The following is a 17179-nucleotide window of genomic DNA, read 5'->3' on the forward strand; positions in this document are numbered from 1 at the left end:
AAGAAAATTAACAGCTGAATTATAGCATCGTATGCATTCATTGCTTTCTTCCTTTCTATAGAATATTTTAGAAGAAATGGGGATCAAGATTATAAAGAAGCTCCAAAGAATATAAAAAAGATGAATTCCTTACATTAAAGGAGTATAGATGCGAGACGTCAAAGATGGTCTTTTTGCACAAGCTACATTTTATAGCAAACATTATAATCATTTGATTAGGGATTAAAATAGCCTGTAGTTCACTTGAGAAAATATGAAAGCTTTTACATCTAATGAAAAACTTGACAAATTCTTCAATTTTATAACAGTACCAGATAAAAGTAGGTTTAGCTATTTTCCAGTTTGAGGGAAGATTCTCCCTCATAAAACATTTAGATTTGGCACTCTCTCTCGAGGTTGTAATGTAATTTAAATATAAAGGCATTGGCTCTTTCATTCTTAGAGGGTACCTGCTCCTGTGAGTAAATGATAAAAGTTACAGACCCTGCAATTCTTCCAATAGGAAGAATATGCTTATGCATATATATTCAAAATATTTCAGAGTTCAATAACCCAGTTTCCCCCTTTTCTGCTAGGCGTGTGCTCTACCGCTGAGCCACAACCCTCCTCCAATTTCCCCCTTTTCTGAAGTGCTGTCATTGACCCTTGAGAAGCCATGAATCTCTGCTTTTGAGAGTAATATTGTCTTCCAAAGCTAAATGATTGTCCCAGGAAATCCAAATTTGTGTTTCTCTAATTCACAAAGCAAGCAAAGAAGGTGGTGGAATTTCGAAGGTAATAGATTCTGAAAGGCTTGCTTTAGTTTGCTAATTCAGAAGAGAACAGAGCCAACTTAGTCCTTTTGAAGGACAGAGATAGTTGTGCTCATCAAAAATTCCTTCTGTTTCCTCTTGGAGATGCACTCTAGCTTTGTATAAGTTTTGTAGATGTAAGAATGAGACAAGCCGGGATTGTACAAAGAAAACACACTTTGATATTAATTGTATGTGAAACCCAGAGATGGGTCAGGTCCAAACATAACAAAAATGGGACATTCACAATAGAAAAATTTGGCCAAAGCAAACACTCCCTTCTGACTCCTCTTCAGTCCATAGGGTACTATTCACATCATGGTTGGCTGAGCAAAAATTCTCAGGATATGAATTCTCCCAAGAAGGTTATGGCAAAGTCACCAGCCTCCAGCTTGAAGAAGCCGGAGGAGTCACAGGACTGGCAAGACTGCCATGTGTTCTCTTTGTGCCACCATCTTTCTTGATTTCTTCACCTCAAATCTCAAACCAGCCAAGAGCTGGTTTCTGTCTAGGGAAGGTTTATGTGCTTGCAGGTGGCTTTACCACCTGTGACCATGGAGATCCAGCCAAAACAACGCTCCCTCTGGAATGCCTGGCTGGGGATTTGGATAAATACTAAGAGATGACTCAGAGACAGAGAGGAAGCAGAGTGTTTTGAAGGTGGGGAGAGAGTAGGGAGGGTGAATTGTAAATAATACATATGAATAACTCTCTTCTCCTGCTTCCTGCCTCTCTTTACCTCTTTATTCATGACATGATGAATGGTCCACGATAAAGATGCTCCACATTAAATTGCACAGTCCTATTAAAAACAAATGATTAAGACCTGGGATTTGTATGCTTTTGTTTTTATTTTATTCTTGAGACTGTTTCTGCTTCTGTCTATTTTCCACTGAATCTTTCTCCTGGGCTTTAAATTTAATGCTTCCTGTCAGAAAGTGTTTTCTATAACTCCCTTCCGTGGGATGATACAGATAACTGAAAAGGAGAGAAAAAAATACTTTGGATTATCTTGCTAAAACATCAGCATCAAGAAATCTATTTATTTATTAAGCACTTACTTTGTGTCATATACTGTGGTGAGACATTTACATGGGTGATTTGTAATCATCACAACAACTCTGCAAGTCACTTTCCTTATACGCATTTTCAGTTGAAGAAACTGAGATGTACAAATATTAAATGACTTGACAATTTTATCTGTGAAAAAGGAAGACCAGAAAATACCTTAAAGTAGGACCAGGAAGTGTGAGAACTAATAAAAGCCAACATTTAGGGCCATATAATCCATGGCATGACTATTCCAAATAATTTGTATATATTTTATTATCATCAGAACCAAATGAGTTACTCCCATTCTAACAGATGATAAAACCAAGACAGAGAATTCAAAATCAAGTGGAGAGCAAGTGTGGTGGCTAATTTTATGTGTTACCTTGAGTATGGTGCTCAGTTTTTTGGTTAAGTATCAGTCTAGTTGTTGATGTAAAGGCATTTTTTTCGGTGCGATTACAATTTAAATCCATAGACTTTGGGGAAAGTAGATTAACCTCCATAATGTGGGTAGACCTCAATCAGTTGAAGACCTTAGGACCAAAGTCTGAGTTTCTCTGGAGGAATCCTCAAGACAGCAACATAGAAACACTACCTAAGTTTTAGCCTGCTGTCCTGTGGAATTTGGATGAAGCTTTTACCATCAACTCCTACCTGAATTTTCAGCCTGCCTTCCTGCCCTAAGTATTTCTGACTTGCCAGCCCCCGCAATAGTGTGAGCCAATTCCTTAAAATCCCTTCCCTCCCCCTCCTTCTCTTTCTCACCCTGCCCCTCTTCCTCCATTTTATCCTCTCACTCCCTTTCTTTTTAATCTCCCTCTTTTTCCTCCCTCCCTCTCTCTGTATAATTCTGCCTTCTCAGATTAAAATGGTGTCTGGAATATAACCTTTCAGTAAATCTGGTTTTGCTGATGATTGTGGCAGTGGAGACTAAGTGTCCAGGTTAAAATTTCTGCCTCCCTTTCCATTATATAGGGTTGTAACTGGGAAGGGGCTTCCCAGGCGGGACTTAGATTTCCCAGCTCTCTTTGCACATAGGTGGGGCAAGGTGACAATCTAGCCCAAGGAATGTGAGCAGAGGTGACTTAAGACTTAAGAAATAAGTGGGGTTTCTCCACATGGCTTTCCACTTCAGTGTGATGGTCCCAAAAGATCCCAAGTTCTCAGAGAATGGTGGGGACACAAAATAAAAGGAGGCTGGATCGCTGAACTTTTATAGGGAGAAAAGCCTGCTCACTTTTGAACACTTTGGAGAATTATGTCAACAAGAAATAAATGTTTAATATGTTGGGCAACCAAAATGAGGGTGTTTATTTTTAGAGTTGCTAACTTAACCTTAACTAAAATAAAGGCTATGATAATGACAATTATGAAACAATTATTATATTCCCCCAAGCACCAAAACTTATTAATAAGCAGAGTCAGTATTATAGCTTAGATCTAGTTAGATTTAGATCTGGATACAGCTATAGATATCTTACTGGTTGTTCAGTAGAAAGTTATAGCTACATAGAGGGCAGATAAATAGGTAGATCCATTGATACCTACATGTCTATCTATCCACTTATCTGTCTATCTATATTTCTATCTATCCATCAGCTTTTACTTTAGTAGTAAACAATTCTGATATTTTGATTGTTTTAAATGTATGTTTCTTACTTATGTATACAAAACAGCAGTCTGCAGTTAGATTAGGCTCATCTGGGCTGTTCCAGGCTTCTGGGCTATGCTGGGTTTGGCTCCATATGTCTCCTCATTTCAGAAACAAGGCTAAAATTATAGCTCCCCTCTGTGATATAATGTTCTTACAATAGAGGCCAAGAAAGAGACAGAAACATGAACAAGTATTTTGAGAAATCTGACTTCCATGTGGTGTATGGTATATTAGGTCATATTTAATTGTTCAAGGAAAATCACGTGTCCAAACCCAAAGGCAATCAGGCAAGAGAGTACATTCTGTCTACTAGGAAACATGGCAAGTGCAGGGAGCAAATGAATAGTCAGGAACCAATAACGCAATCGACAGCATTTTGAGGTCCATGTTCTTTGCATTATGACACTTTGTCAATAGCTATGGAAGGAGTTAAATACCATCGTATGGTCCTACTAAAGCTGCTTAACTAGTAGAGTGATCAACTGACCTTATCAAAAGGCAGTCTATGTCATTTCCTATAGGGAAGACCCATATTGAAGTGGGTCCCATTTTAAAGTGGAATATGGGAAAAAACACAGGATGTTTTTAAGGAGGCATTTGAGCCATCATACTACAAATGTATGTAGTTTTCTACTTGTGCCAAAAAACATCATAAAAAGCACCACCTTCATTTTTTAACTCTCCAAATTCCACACATTTCCATATGTGGTATTTATTCAATGAAAATTCAGTGAGTAGATATGAGTCTCAAAAGGTATTAAATTTTATAATTGAGATATTTGAACTAATTTCCACCCCACTCATAACCCTCAACAAAACCTTTTCTTTCTTCTCCTTATAACATCTGGCTAGAAGAACACAGATACCTTCTTTGAAAACCCTTCGGTGAACATGGCCACCCATGGTTGAAGTTAGCTATGTAATTGAATTTAGCTAGCTAGCTTTAAAACATCCAATTGTTTGATGAAATTCAGTCTCATATCTACCTTGTTTTCCCTTCAAGCTGGAATAGTGTGTGAGTGTGTGCCTCTGTGTGTGTGTCTGTTTAACATCCTCAGTCATAAGTTCCACTTATAGATGATATCAATTAAATAAGAAATTCCATCTAAACAATTAGACAATGGTGACTGACTGGGTAAGTTTTCCACATCTCATTCAGACATTCAGATGTTGTGCTTATATACTGAAGACATTGTATAAACACAAACTCACTGCAAATGAAACAACTACATACATGAAGAATTTAAATATAAAACATTTTTAATCAGTTCACTTTCATTAATGATGGGCAGGAGACACTGGTTCTGTATTAAGTTAAAATTGCTGAAGGGTTAAGGAAATGGGAAGTTGTTATTTAATAAATATAATGTTTCAATTATGCTAGATGAGTGAGTCTTACAGTATGTGCTATGTAACACAGTGCCTATTGTTATTGTGCACTTCAAAGTTTGCTGAAAGAGTGTACATCTGTTAGCTGTTCTTATCAAACACACACCACACATACACACACACACAAACAAAGGGATGGAAAGAAACTTTGGGAGTTGCTGGATGAGCATAATGTACATTCCCTTGATTGTGGTAATGGCATCATGGATGTTTGCATGTATCTAAGTTCATCAAATTGTACACATTCAATATGTGTGGTTCTGTGTATATTAATTATACCTTGACAAAGCTGTTAAAATTGCATGTAGACTTCATTGAATATATCTTCATAACCGAATATTAATGTAGTTGCTATAATTTCAATTTATTTATGAGGCTTAGAGCTACTGAATGATAGTAACACTTGTGTATGTCAAAATATAGTCTGTTTCTTCCTAGGTATGTCAGAGTTTCTTTTGCTCCATAAAAGAAATTATACCCATTTCTGTGATTCTCTTAAGCACTATCTTATGTCATGAGGCTGTGAACAGATTCAAAATAATAATAAGAAGAATAGACATCATCTTTACTCTCTAAGAGTTGATGGGGAAATCTATGTTACATCAAGATGGACAGAATTCTTATAATACATCAAGCAATGTAGACATCTTTAAAACACTGGCAGACACACTGTCATTAGTTAGTAGAAGTAAAATCCAAAATATACACAATGCAATATTTACTTCTAGATCAATGGCTTAGGAAGGGACTAAGCAATTTAGTCTGTTTCTAAGGACAAGATCAGTTGTACCTCAGTCTGGAATTTCATTCTTAAGTTGGGATAAAATGAGTAGAATGCCTTCTTTTTCATGTTATGTAACTTGGAGTATGCTGTAAAGACTTAATTCTAGAAGAACGTAAAGCAATGAATTCCTATAACTTCATTAATAGTATTTATAAGAAGAGACTATAAAATTATTCTATTTTATTCAGCTCTATAGGAGGAAACAAATACATAAAAGGTAGAAAATAAAATTTTTAAATTGTATTTTCAAAAATTTAATAAAATAATCGAAGCTGTGATTTCAAACACTCATGATAAAGTAAAAATTGTTAATAATCATGAAAAATTAAAAAGACCCTAGATATCCAAAAGTAGGAAAAGGTTATTCAAATTTTGACATATCTACAAAATTCAACATTAGGAAGTTTTCAGTAAAACATACTTTTTTATATGGCATACTGTATAAATAGTGCAAGTCTAAGTATAAATTATAGTGAAAATAGTGGAAAAAGAGAAACAAAACATATAATGTAAACATTAGATTTATCTGAGTGATAGGAGAATTTCATTTTTCTTTAATTAAACAAATATTAATCTAATACTAGGTGGCAGGCACAATTCTCAGCAGCTTGTGAATATTAATTTATTTAACCCTCCAGATAACAATATGGGAGAGGGACTATGCATTAGTTTTCTATTGCTGTGTAAAAAATTATCACAAACTTAGCAGCTTAATTTGTTATGACTCAGCTTCTGCTGGTCAGGACCCCAGGTGTGGCTTAGCTGTATCCTCTGCTTAGCATACCTTAAATTTGTGGTTGCACTTTGGCAGGGCTGCATTCTCATCTGAAGGCTCAACTAGGGAAGAATCTGCTTCTGAGCTTGTTCACATTGTGAGCAGAATTCATTTCCTATGGCTTTATGAGTAAAGCCTCTGGCTTCTGACTATCAGTTGGAAAACACCCTCAAGTTTTTAGAAGCCAGCTGAACTTTTCTGTCACATAGCCCTCCTCATAGGGCCTTCACAACGTGGCTCTTTGTGTCCTGCCATGTCAGCAGGGAATCTCTGTTGCTGTAGTCTGCTAAGACAGAGTCTTGTATCATATAATGGAGTCGTAAGAATGATTTTCCACCTTGTTTGCCATACAGTGTAGCCTAATCAATGGAGTGACATACCACCACTTTGACATTTTCTATCAATTGGAAGTAAATCGCAGATTCTGCATGCACTCAACAGGAAGGAAACATACAAGGACACGACTCTTTGGAGGTAAACTTAATTCGCATCAAACACATACTATTTTTGCTATCATTTTATGTATGAGACAATTGAGATCCAAAGAGATTTAGTAACTTGCTTATGGTTAAAAGTTAGTAGTGGAAAAAGCTGATATCTGAACTCAAGCAATATGGATCTAGGATCCTTGCTCTTAATCTTATTTTTTCCAAAATTGAATATACATTCAGTATATAAATTGTGTGCTGCCAATGTGTTAGACACCATGATAAAGCTGGACATACTGTGGTAGGATGGATATGATCTCTGTTGTCTGAGAACATGTAGTCTAGTGGGAAGATGATACCCCCAGGTTGGCAGCAGATGCAACCAAGTGTAAAGACAGTGCTGACAAAATGTAGGGTGATGTGGAAGCCCAGAGAAGGGTCACTTCATCTAGAATTGTAGAATTAATGGAGGCTTTCAAGAAAATGTGACATGAAAGTTATGGCCAGAAGGATGGGTAGGAGGAGAGAAGGACAGTGAGAAACGAATGAAGGTGGAAGGTAGGTGAAGTGCTTCAGGAGATGGAAGCAGCAATGTTCAGAGGTACCATGGTGAGAGTAACATCCCTCTGGCCAGGAATGAAAAGTGTTCACACAGCTTCAGCCAAAGACTGTGGGGCTGTGATGGGAAAGGTGTAGTTGGAAGATGTAAAACTCCTGGGTCAGGAAATGACTTGTGAAGGAACAGGCTTTACATGAGACAGTGGGAAGTCATTGAAGGGAAATATTTTCCCAGGTGTGGAAATATTTTACTGGCTGCAGATAGCAGGATAACTGGAAGCTGGGGCCTAGCTAGAGTATAGTTGTAACAATCCAGGTAAGGGTAACAGTGGTTCGGTCCAGGTCACTGAGATTTGGGTTGGACAGAAGCTGATACATCTAGAGATCATCTTGAGGCTTTTTTGCCTTCCTTACAGTTTTTGTATGTTTTCCAGATTATATTCAATAAGCATATCTCATTTTTAATGTCAGAGAAATGTGCTTTTAATAAGGAATCAATAAAGCAGATATTCTCCCCAAACACAGTGCTCTACTAATTTTCCTATTAAAGTTACATTCATTTACTGGAAAGAATAATTTTTACCAGCGGAGGCACATACTCATCCTTGTCTACCTTCTTTCCCAAAGAGCTTAGGGGTTTCATGATAAAATCTGCTTCATTAGTTCTAATGGTTTCCCTGTCACATGGGTCTATCCAGAATGAGTTTTTCATACGTATCAGTAGGAAATAGAAAGGCCCCAAAACCTATGTCATCAGGGCCACAGGATAGGAATGAAGGGGTGTTCCCAGAAACGGGCTGCAGAACTTATATTTCAGGACGGAGGAGGCACAGAGGAAGGAGTGAGCAACTCAGTGTGAGTCTCAGCATTGTCTCTTCCCCAGCTGCTCACAGAAATGTGATATAAAAAATTGGCACAAAGAGTCTGGAGGCCTGAATTTGGGGGCATCTGCCCCATTTCCATCATCCCAAAATGTTCCATTGAGTACATGCTGCCCAAGTTTTACAACAGGAGGGCTGGAGGTTAAATTCTTCATTCTAAATGGCCCTGAGACCTGGGTGTGCTTGAAGTCTCATCCCTCTGAAGGAAAACGACACTCAGTCAATCATGCTGTCCTCTGAAGAGCAGGCTATTAGCTGGACACAGTTTGGGAGACAGACGGCAGGCTACTACAGACAGTGGTAGGCTGTGACCATCTAAAGATATCAAGTCCTAATCCTTGCAACATGTGCATCTTACCTTATTTGGGCAAAGGGCTTTTTGCAGATATACCTAAGGATTTTGAGATGTGGAGATTACCTTCAACTGTGCCACTGGACCCTAAATGCCGCCACAAGTATCCTTACAAGAGAGAGACAAAAGGAGGTAACACAGAAGAGAATGTGATACGAGATGGAGCAGAGAGAGACGCAGCCACAGTCAAGAGCTGCCGACAGCTGCCTGAAGGTGGGAGGGGTGAGGAGCGGACTCTACCCCAGACTCCCCGCAGGGTGTGCTCCTAGCAGGCACCTTGACTTCAGACTTCTAGCCACTAGGACTGTTAGAAAACACAGCTATGTTACTTTAGGCCACTATGTTTGTGGTAATTTGGTATGGGAGCCCTAGGAAAGTAACACAGGAGGGAAAAAACAACGTTAGAACACGTTCTGTGCAGATTAGGAAAGGGCTTCGCTATCTGAATGTGCCGCATCCCGTAGATAACCAGTAGGGGGAGGAAGTACCTGGGCTGGACTTCAGCCTCCCCTTATCTCTTCAAAATGCACCTTTGTGGAGCGAACAAATTGAACCACACCCCCAAGAATGGAGGCGATCTCAAGATTCTGGGTGTACAGAAGGGCAGAACTCTAAAATTTAGAGAGAGCGGAAATAAGAGTCACGTGGCATGGAGGCCACGCTCCCAAAATAATTGTAGCTCTCCCTTCAGAGTGCATCTCAAAACTGCTTCATGTGAATTATCTCTGTGCTCTCACAGTACCCTATGAGGGAGACCATTTCCTCGCCTCTGAATTCTGTTGGATGCTCTGAGAAGATTATTTTCCAAATACTCTCCTCTGTGTCTTGGTTTTCTGTCACCATTGGGTTGACTAGGCAGATTCACTTTGTTCTATCGAGAGTTTAATTAGGCAATTCTTTCAGGAAGCCTATCAAGTCTAGATTGATTAAGATTGCTTTCAGAATGATATTTAATTGGGATAATGGCTTAAATTGGTTATTGATGGGAGAAGATTTGATTGTGACTAGCTTAATTCCCTCTGGATGAGAGCAGAAAGCTTTCCCCGGCCAGTATTTAGTTCCTCGGATAATTTGAAAAAAAAATATATTAGGCATGAAAATTAGCGGTTGAGATAATGCTTAACTAAGGTGATCTAAGAATTTAGCCAAACCATTAGGAGTATAAACTCTCTAGAGGAAGCACGCTCTAAATGGCCAACCATTTCCACAGAGTTGATTGTGAATTTCACGGTAATGCTCTGCTTTCATAGTTTATACTAAGGGTCAGAGGCAGGCATTTGCAGGGGAAGCAGCCACTAAGAAGTCCAGAGTCCTGCCAGGGATAGAATTAGGTACTGGACCCTCCATCCCTTCAACCACTCCACTACTCTGAGCGGAAGTTTCCCATTCTCATTTAGCAAGGCTCTAAGGTATCAAATAAATAATCCAAGAGCACACGATGAATGAATGGTGATTAAAGCCCAGGACCCTCAAAGTCTGATGCTAGTTCATTCATTCAGCAACTACTTAATAAATACCTGCTGTGAACTACACACTATTCTAGGCACTCAGTATAAAACAAAACAAAACAGATTCTCTCATCTGAAAGCTTACAACTGAGTGTGGGAATCAGAGATTGAATGCATATGAAAGGAAATAAATTATTTATCAAGGTATAGGAGAAGTCAAATGTCCTGAAACACATTGTTCCCGCCTTCATTCTTTCCTCTTTTCCCAAGATGTTGTCTATGTCAAGGACCACAGAGTGTCGTGGACCCAAACAAGAAACTTGAACAGTAAGTTTCCAGGAAGACATCCTATAAGCTGACAGGGGCAATGTGAAGAATGCACTGTTTCTATTTAAAAAGTTTAAGAAGTTGATTTTTTTTTAAACTAGGGTCTTAATCACCCTCTGTTGTTGAACTTCTCAAATTATCCCATTTAATCTACTTATCACCCCATTTATTTGATAATCACTGATGCTCTGCGACAAACAGGAGCAAATTTTTACTTGAGTGTAGGTTTCTATGGTAGGATTATCCAAGGTTGAAATCTGACCTTGTCACCCACTAGTTGAGCCTTAGTTTCCTTATCTTCAAAGGATACTGAAGAATCAATGGGTAAGCTCAGGGAAAGTTCTTAGGACAGGGCCTGGTACATAGTAAATGCTCAATTAGCTTTTAATGCTAATCATCATTTCTTCATATTAATGCTGATCATCATTTCTTCCAGATACTTTATGGAAATTAAGGAAATAGGTTGGGGATTGGGCAAAATCTTTGGTGACAAAGGTCTGAGGCTTCCTTCTTTCCCCAACCCCCTCCCCAGCTTCTCCTACGATTGCCTCTCTCCCTTATGTGTGTCTCACAGTCCATGCAGCTTTGTCCTGCTTTGTTCTCACACTTGCCTCGTTTGCTTCTCAACGTGAATGTCAATGCCCTTGAATTCTGGCCCTTGTCCTTCCACGCCTGTGTGGCTGTCAGCACATTTCTTAACCATCTGGGCCTAAGTTTTATTGTTTTTCAAAATCAGGGTAGTAACTCCATCGCAGCAGTGTTACAGAAGTTAGTTGTTGCTCACACTACCTTATATTACCTGTATTTATTGATAACTTACTGGTATCCAGCAGAGCGAGAATACTTTACAAGAGTATCTTCACAACAACCCTGTCCAGTGACTATTACTTTTCTTAATTTGTTTTGCAAATGAGAAAATTTAGGCTTAGATTGAACATGGCATGAGATTGAGTGTGAAAAAGCAATGCAAGATTAAGTAACAAGAGAATTACCATAACAAAAGAAGTCAAGATACAGTTCCCTTTAGAAGACTGATGAGATTGCTATGGTTATGTACAATTTCCAAAAGGCATGGTTTTAAATTTAAGTTGGGACTTAAAGGGTCTAGAAGACTTTGATCAGCCAAGGTAGCAGAAGGTGCTAGCAGAAAGGTAGAGTTTTTAAAATTAAAAACTATACCCCCATACATTTTTTAATACTCTCAGCACTTTTGAAAAAGTAGTGTGTCTTAAAACTGATGAGTTTATTTTACGCCATGATATTTCCCTTTTCATCTAAAAATCTATGATAAAAACAATGATTCTGTTTTGTTGTTGTGTAAATAATGTTGTTTTGCATCAGGAAAACTGGAATTATTCATGTTTATTATATACATCTCCAGGAAGATACATCTCTCAATTTATTTCCAAAAAATCAAACACAGCCACTGCTTTGAGTTAATTAAGGAAGAATTACATTTTTGTGTATGTCAAGTTCTGCTGGGTTTGGGGTCAGGAAAACCTGCTTCCTCCTCACTAGCATAATGACTCAGGTCAAGTATTAAATCACTTGAGCACTGGTTCTTCTATGAAATCAGGATAATTTTCCTATCCAACTCCCAGGATTGGTTACAGATTGAGTAAATAGGAACTCTACTGACATCTTGAATATTCTGTATTAAATGCCTTTTACATTTTTGTAAATTCTTTAAGACCATCAAGAATGTTAATTTATTTTCTGTATCTGTGTTTCTTCAAGTAGTATTACCCTGTTGGATAAACACACAATTGAATGGTTATTATGGTAAAATCCTTTGATAAAATGTAAAAAACAAAAGAACCACAGACACACACACAACACATACACACAACACATACACACACAGGTTATTGTTGGACAATCAACCACTGCAAATAGAAGAGCCATCAAAATTTAGGTTGTGTTATGTGCTTTTCACCATCCTAGGTGTTTGGGATGCAGCTGTGAAAAGGACAGACAGCAGCCCCATCCACAGTGCCTTATGATCTTGTAGGATTTAAAGCAACTGTGGACAGTTCAACAGAGGCAACAGCATTCTCTCAGCATGTAGTGAATTACATTCTCTTTTAAAAATTTATTTGGAAAGTAAGTGAATCACTCTGATCATTCAGGCAGCTTCTCACAATTTTCAAATAAGCCCCAATAGTATAGACACAGGAGAAAGTACATTTCGAAACTTGAATAAGACCCAATTTTTTCTTTCTGACACTGGATATTGTAAAATTTATGCAAAGACAGAATAATCACTTAAATACACTGATCTTTAAAATGATTTTTAAAATTTAAAAAACTAGTATAACTAGATAAATTCATTTATTTTATTTTTAGAGACACTGCTAATGTTATAATTTCATAGGCATTTCCCATACAATAAAGAAATAAGCCATCTAGCTCTGTCTGTTTCTTTTCATGATTAATTACAGAGCAATCTTAGAATTTCCTTCAGAATTAATAATAAAACTCTCTGAGTTCCAGTAGCATTCCAATTAGCAGATAAATGTCTAAGAGAACAGATTAATATGTGAGAGCTACCTGCATGGGTGCAAAAAGCCTTTTTAACATTTGAATGACTATCTTGCTGTTCTGGTAGCAGACTTTCTAGAATGAGAAGACAAAAAGATCACCTCTGTGGGGATATATGTTTATCCTGAGATTAATAAGGAGCATTAAGAAAGAGGATTCTATGCTCATTGCATTCAAAGGGCATGATTTTCTTTTACTATTATGGTATAGCTAATTCCTTAATTATTCTATATTTCTTTCTGATGCACTTAACAAACCAAATAATATATCCATTCACTCCCTTGTTAAATAGCTTTTCAATATTACTGATTGACAACTGAATTATTGGCCGAGAGAAACTCTTGGCTTTTAAATTATTCAGATCTAAGGAAATCAGAAATAAAAACTGTCAAAAGAATAGCTGAGTGATTCTTGTAAAATAACAGAAGATGTATTTCTTCAATTCTGCTGCCAGAAAGCCCCCAAAGAAATGAAGAAAATGTATCTTCAAACAAGATGGTAGGGCTAGATCAAACATATCTTTTATAGCAAATATTGAATCAAAAAATATATATATATATATTATATAAAAGCAAAAAACTGGAAGCAATATGATTCAGAAAAGTTTAAAATTAAAGGATGGGCAAAGACATATAAAATAATATGATAAATACACGGAAACTTTGGCAGAAACAGTATTATGAGTCATAAATATTTTTTTTAAATCCACTTACCAATTGAAGAAGACAAAGAATAGTAACAATACAGAGAATACAATTTTAAGTGGCCATAAAATGATCATATGATAAATAAAAAGTAAACTACCTTTATTAAAATTCTCACTGGTGGAATTAGTACATATATCTTGGATACTTTGACAGAGATGGCCCGATTTCCCATTTCAGCTCTGCCACGCTGGACAATTCCCACAGTCTCTCCCTGCCTCAGCATTATCGTCGTAAAATGGAAATTATAATGATACCTACTTACAGGGTTATTGTATGTATTAAATGGTTAATAATAATTTAAGTACCTAGAACATTGCCTGGCACTATATAAATGCCAACTGTCATTATTTCTAGTTATCTTCTCAAACAATCATTTCTCTGTTCTGAATATTTGTTTTCTGCAATCATTTTCTTTATTTTTCTTTTGCTTCTGCATTCTGAACAGTCTTTACAGCTTTGGTTTAGTTTTCAACAATGCCTGTTCTTATTTCACTGCCTGCAAATATATTTCAATTTTGCTGTTGCATTTTATGTCCTTAGATTACTTTTTCACATATTCATCTGATTATTTTGCATCTCAGAAATTATTTCATCATATCTCCCTATGATAGCTTACTTTCAATGTATTAAAAACATACCTTCTTGCAAATATTTTATGATACTTGGGTAATGTTTTTGAAAGTTTTTTTTTTTTAAGTGATTATTTCCAGGGAACCTTATTTTTCTGAATTTTAGGAAAATGCAATCTTTTCATAGATTTCCTTAAAAATAAACAGAATTTCTGTGTTCGCTTCTGATACTTGTTTCTAATCTTCATCTATTCACAGAGATGATGACTGTGTCTGTGGTGCTCTTCATCATTCAGTCAATGGCTAGACTATTTTTAGCCTTCAGATATCCATTAAATTATCATGAAAATATATACTGAACACTTGCTAACTTGCAGACACTCTTCTAGATGATGGGGACATGTGAAACACAGGCCAGAAACAGTTCCTGTTTATGTGATAGACAGACAGTAAAAAAACAACATATGAATATATATATAAAATAATATCAGTACTGGGAAAATAAAGCATGCATAAGGGGCTAAAGAGTTACAGGAATAGAGTAGAGGGGAAATGTGACGGGATAGAGAATTGAATGAAGAAAGGGAGGTTCTCTGCAAACAGGTGGGCATAGAACATTCCAAACAGACATGCATGGCCAGTGCAAAGGCACTGAGGTACAGTAGGGTTGGCCTGTTTGAGAAACAGCCAGTGTGGCTAGAGCACTGTGCACAGACTTTCATTAAATTACTGATACCCAACAAATACTTGATTGTCCAACAGCTCCTTGCACGAGGGAGAGTATTTTCTTCCCCTCACAGTTAGACCTAAGGTTTCTAACTGCACTCAAGTCAAGCGCACTTTTTTCAACTACTCAAAGACTGAGGTTAAGAGAACTCCTTCACTTTCCAACAGCATCCAATTTTCTAATCAAGCACACCCTCTATATTCCTCAATTAGACAAAATGGAAGAAAAAAAGGCAAAAGCTTTTTGTGATTTCTTTGAGAGTACATCTTATTCTGCATTAGATCGAAACATATGCCTCTTGTAGAATTATGTTGCTCAGTCTATTAACACTCACAGAACCGCTAGAAGGTTTATCTGTACTGAACATATGTTCTTACTAATTTTTAATCCATAGATCTGTTGTCAATTTTTGCTTTTTTTTTTACATATTTTAGAAAATATTTTAATAGAGGGTTTCAAGGAGACACACCAGACCAATCCATCCCTGTGATCACGTGTGAGTTTTGAGGGAATAGCTTTGGGGAGTAGATGATGGATTTGATTCAATAGACCTTAAAACCTTCCAGTTAGAGCTCTCTGGTGTGTAGCAGAACTCAGGGAAAGTCAAGTTTGGAAATATAGATCTTTGAGTGTTCTGCATCAAAGTGAGAGTTTTGCATACCCTAAAGCAAGGAGAATATCATTCTCATTTTTAACAGTCCCTGTGCTTGGTGAAAGGCCCATCTAAGTGGCCCTGATTATATCTATCTCTTTTGCTCCTTTCTCATCCTTCAGGACTCTGTCCAAGTTTTATCTTCTTATGGAGATCTTCCCGGATTAAACACTCTACCATCAAGCATATTCTGTTCGTTTATCACATAGTAACCACCCCTTTATTGCATAGCACTTATCCTTTATGTATATGTGTTTTTGTCTGTTTGTTTAATAATAGTCTCCATCATCAGATTGCAAGTTCACTGATGACAGGGTTTACATCTGCTTAGTTTATCACTGAACTCTAAGCCTATCACAATATTTGCCTCATATAAAAGGTTAGTTATCATTTATAGGAGGAATAAGAAGAAAACCAGATAACATAGAAGGTGCTTGATAAGTATGTATTCAGTGAGCACATTATAAGAGAAAAAAAGGGAACAGGAGACGAAGGTCACTGTGGAAGAAAAATCACAGCACAAAAAGCAAAAACACAAACCAAAAGACCCACAGAAATAAAAGTAGAAGAATGAGAAAAGAACTGGGTTTAATCAACCGAGTGTTATTCAGTCCTTGCTTCTTTTTTTGTGGAAAACCTCCTAAGAAATATATTGGAGCAGGGTAGCTCCAAACCGGAAGTAGGTGAGAGGGCTTCACCTACAGGAGATGGGGAAAGACTTTAACAGGGAAAAAGCAGAAGCAAAGTAGGAAAATTATTGATTGGCTATAGCTTAAGGCCTAAATCCTGTCTCAGTAGTCTTGAAATATTTAAAGGCTTAGATTTTAGCTTGCTCATGTAGGCCCCCTTGCATTAGATCCACCTCAGTCTAATATGGCCTCCTTGTTTAATTAATTTAAGAGTTAAAAAAAATTGCCTTTTCTAGAGAAACAGAGAAAGAGCAAGCACTCATTATTATGGTATCTTATAAAACATCATCTGGCCAGTAAGCAGAGCTTTTAAGAGTAACCAGGTCAAGATTGCGCTTACCTTGCTTGAAGAAAGTTGGGCAGGGAGAATGTTTCCTAAACAAATGCGATTGCTTTTCCTCACTTAAGGGATTCATGCTTGAAAACTAATAGAAAACAGGAAGCACCAGGAAATTAAAAGGAAAGACAGTTCTTGCAAAATTTCCGGGCCTCTCTTGCAAATTCAAGTACTTCAGGGGCATTCCATGCACACTGAGCCTCCAGCATGAAACACCGGTCCCACAGGAAGGATAGGAATGCAGCCTAAATAAGCAGGGCCCTATTTGTGAGTGGCTCATCCTAAGAGAGTTTAGTTATGAGTATTCTAATTATATATATACACACACACACATATTTTTTTCTATCAGTTGCTCAGTGAAGGCAGTAGGAGTGAGAGAGTGAGGAAAGCAATCTCAGCAGACAATCCCATTTGTAGCATCTCAGCAAGGGACAACAGTAAGAAAAACACTGTCTTTACATTTTTAGAATATTGAGGAAAGGAACATTACAAAGTCATCATTAAAAGTCAATTGAAA

The 17179-nt window shown here is 37.3% G+C and overlaps 1 long non-coding RNA gene across 1 annotated transcript; it reads right to left on the bottom strand.

The window, feature by feature from the left end:
* Positions 1 to 1490: 1490 nt before the first annotated feature.
* Positions 1491 to 16711, bottom strand: LOC116667113. Its single transcript, XR_004323869.1, has 3 exons — positions 16666 to 16711; positions 1853 to 1991; positions 1491 to 1769 (listed from the first exon to the last, which is right to left on the bottom strand). It is a non-coding gene; the product is annotated as an uncharacterized LOC116667113 (long non-coding RNA).
* Positions 16712 to 17179: the final 468 nt, after the last annotated feature.

This window comes from Camelus ferus, chromosome 2, assembly GCF_009834535.1.
Source record: "Camelus ferus isolate YT-003-E chromosome 2, BCGSAC_Cfer_1.0, whole genome shotgun sequence".
In the NCBI taxonomy this organism is placed as follows: Eukaryota; Metazoa; Chordata; class Mammalia; order Artiodactyla; family Camelidae; genus Camelus; species Camelus ferus.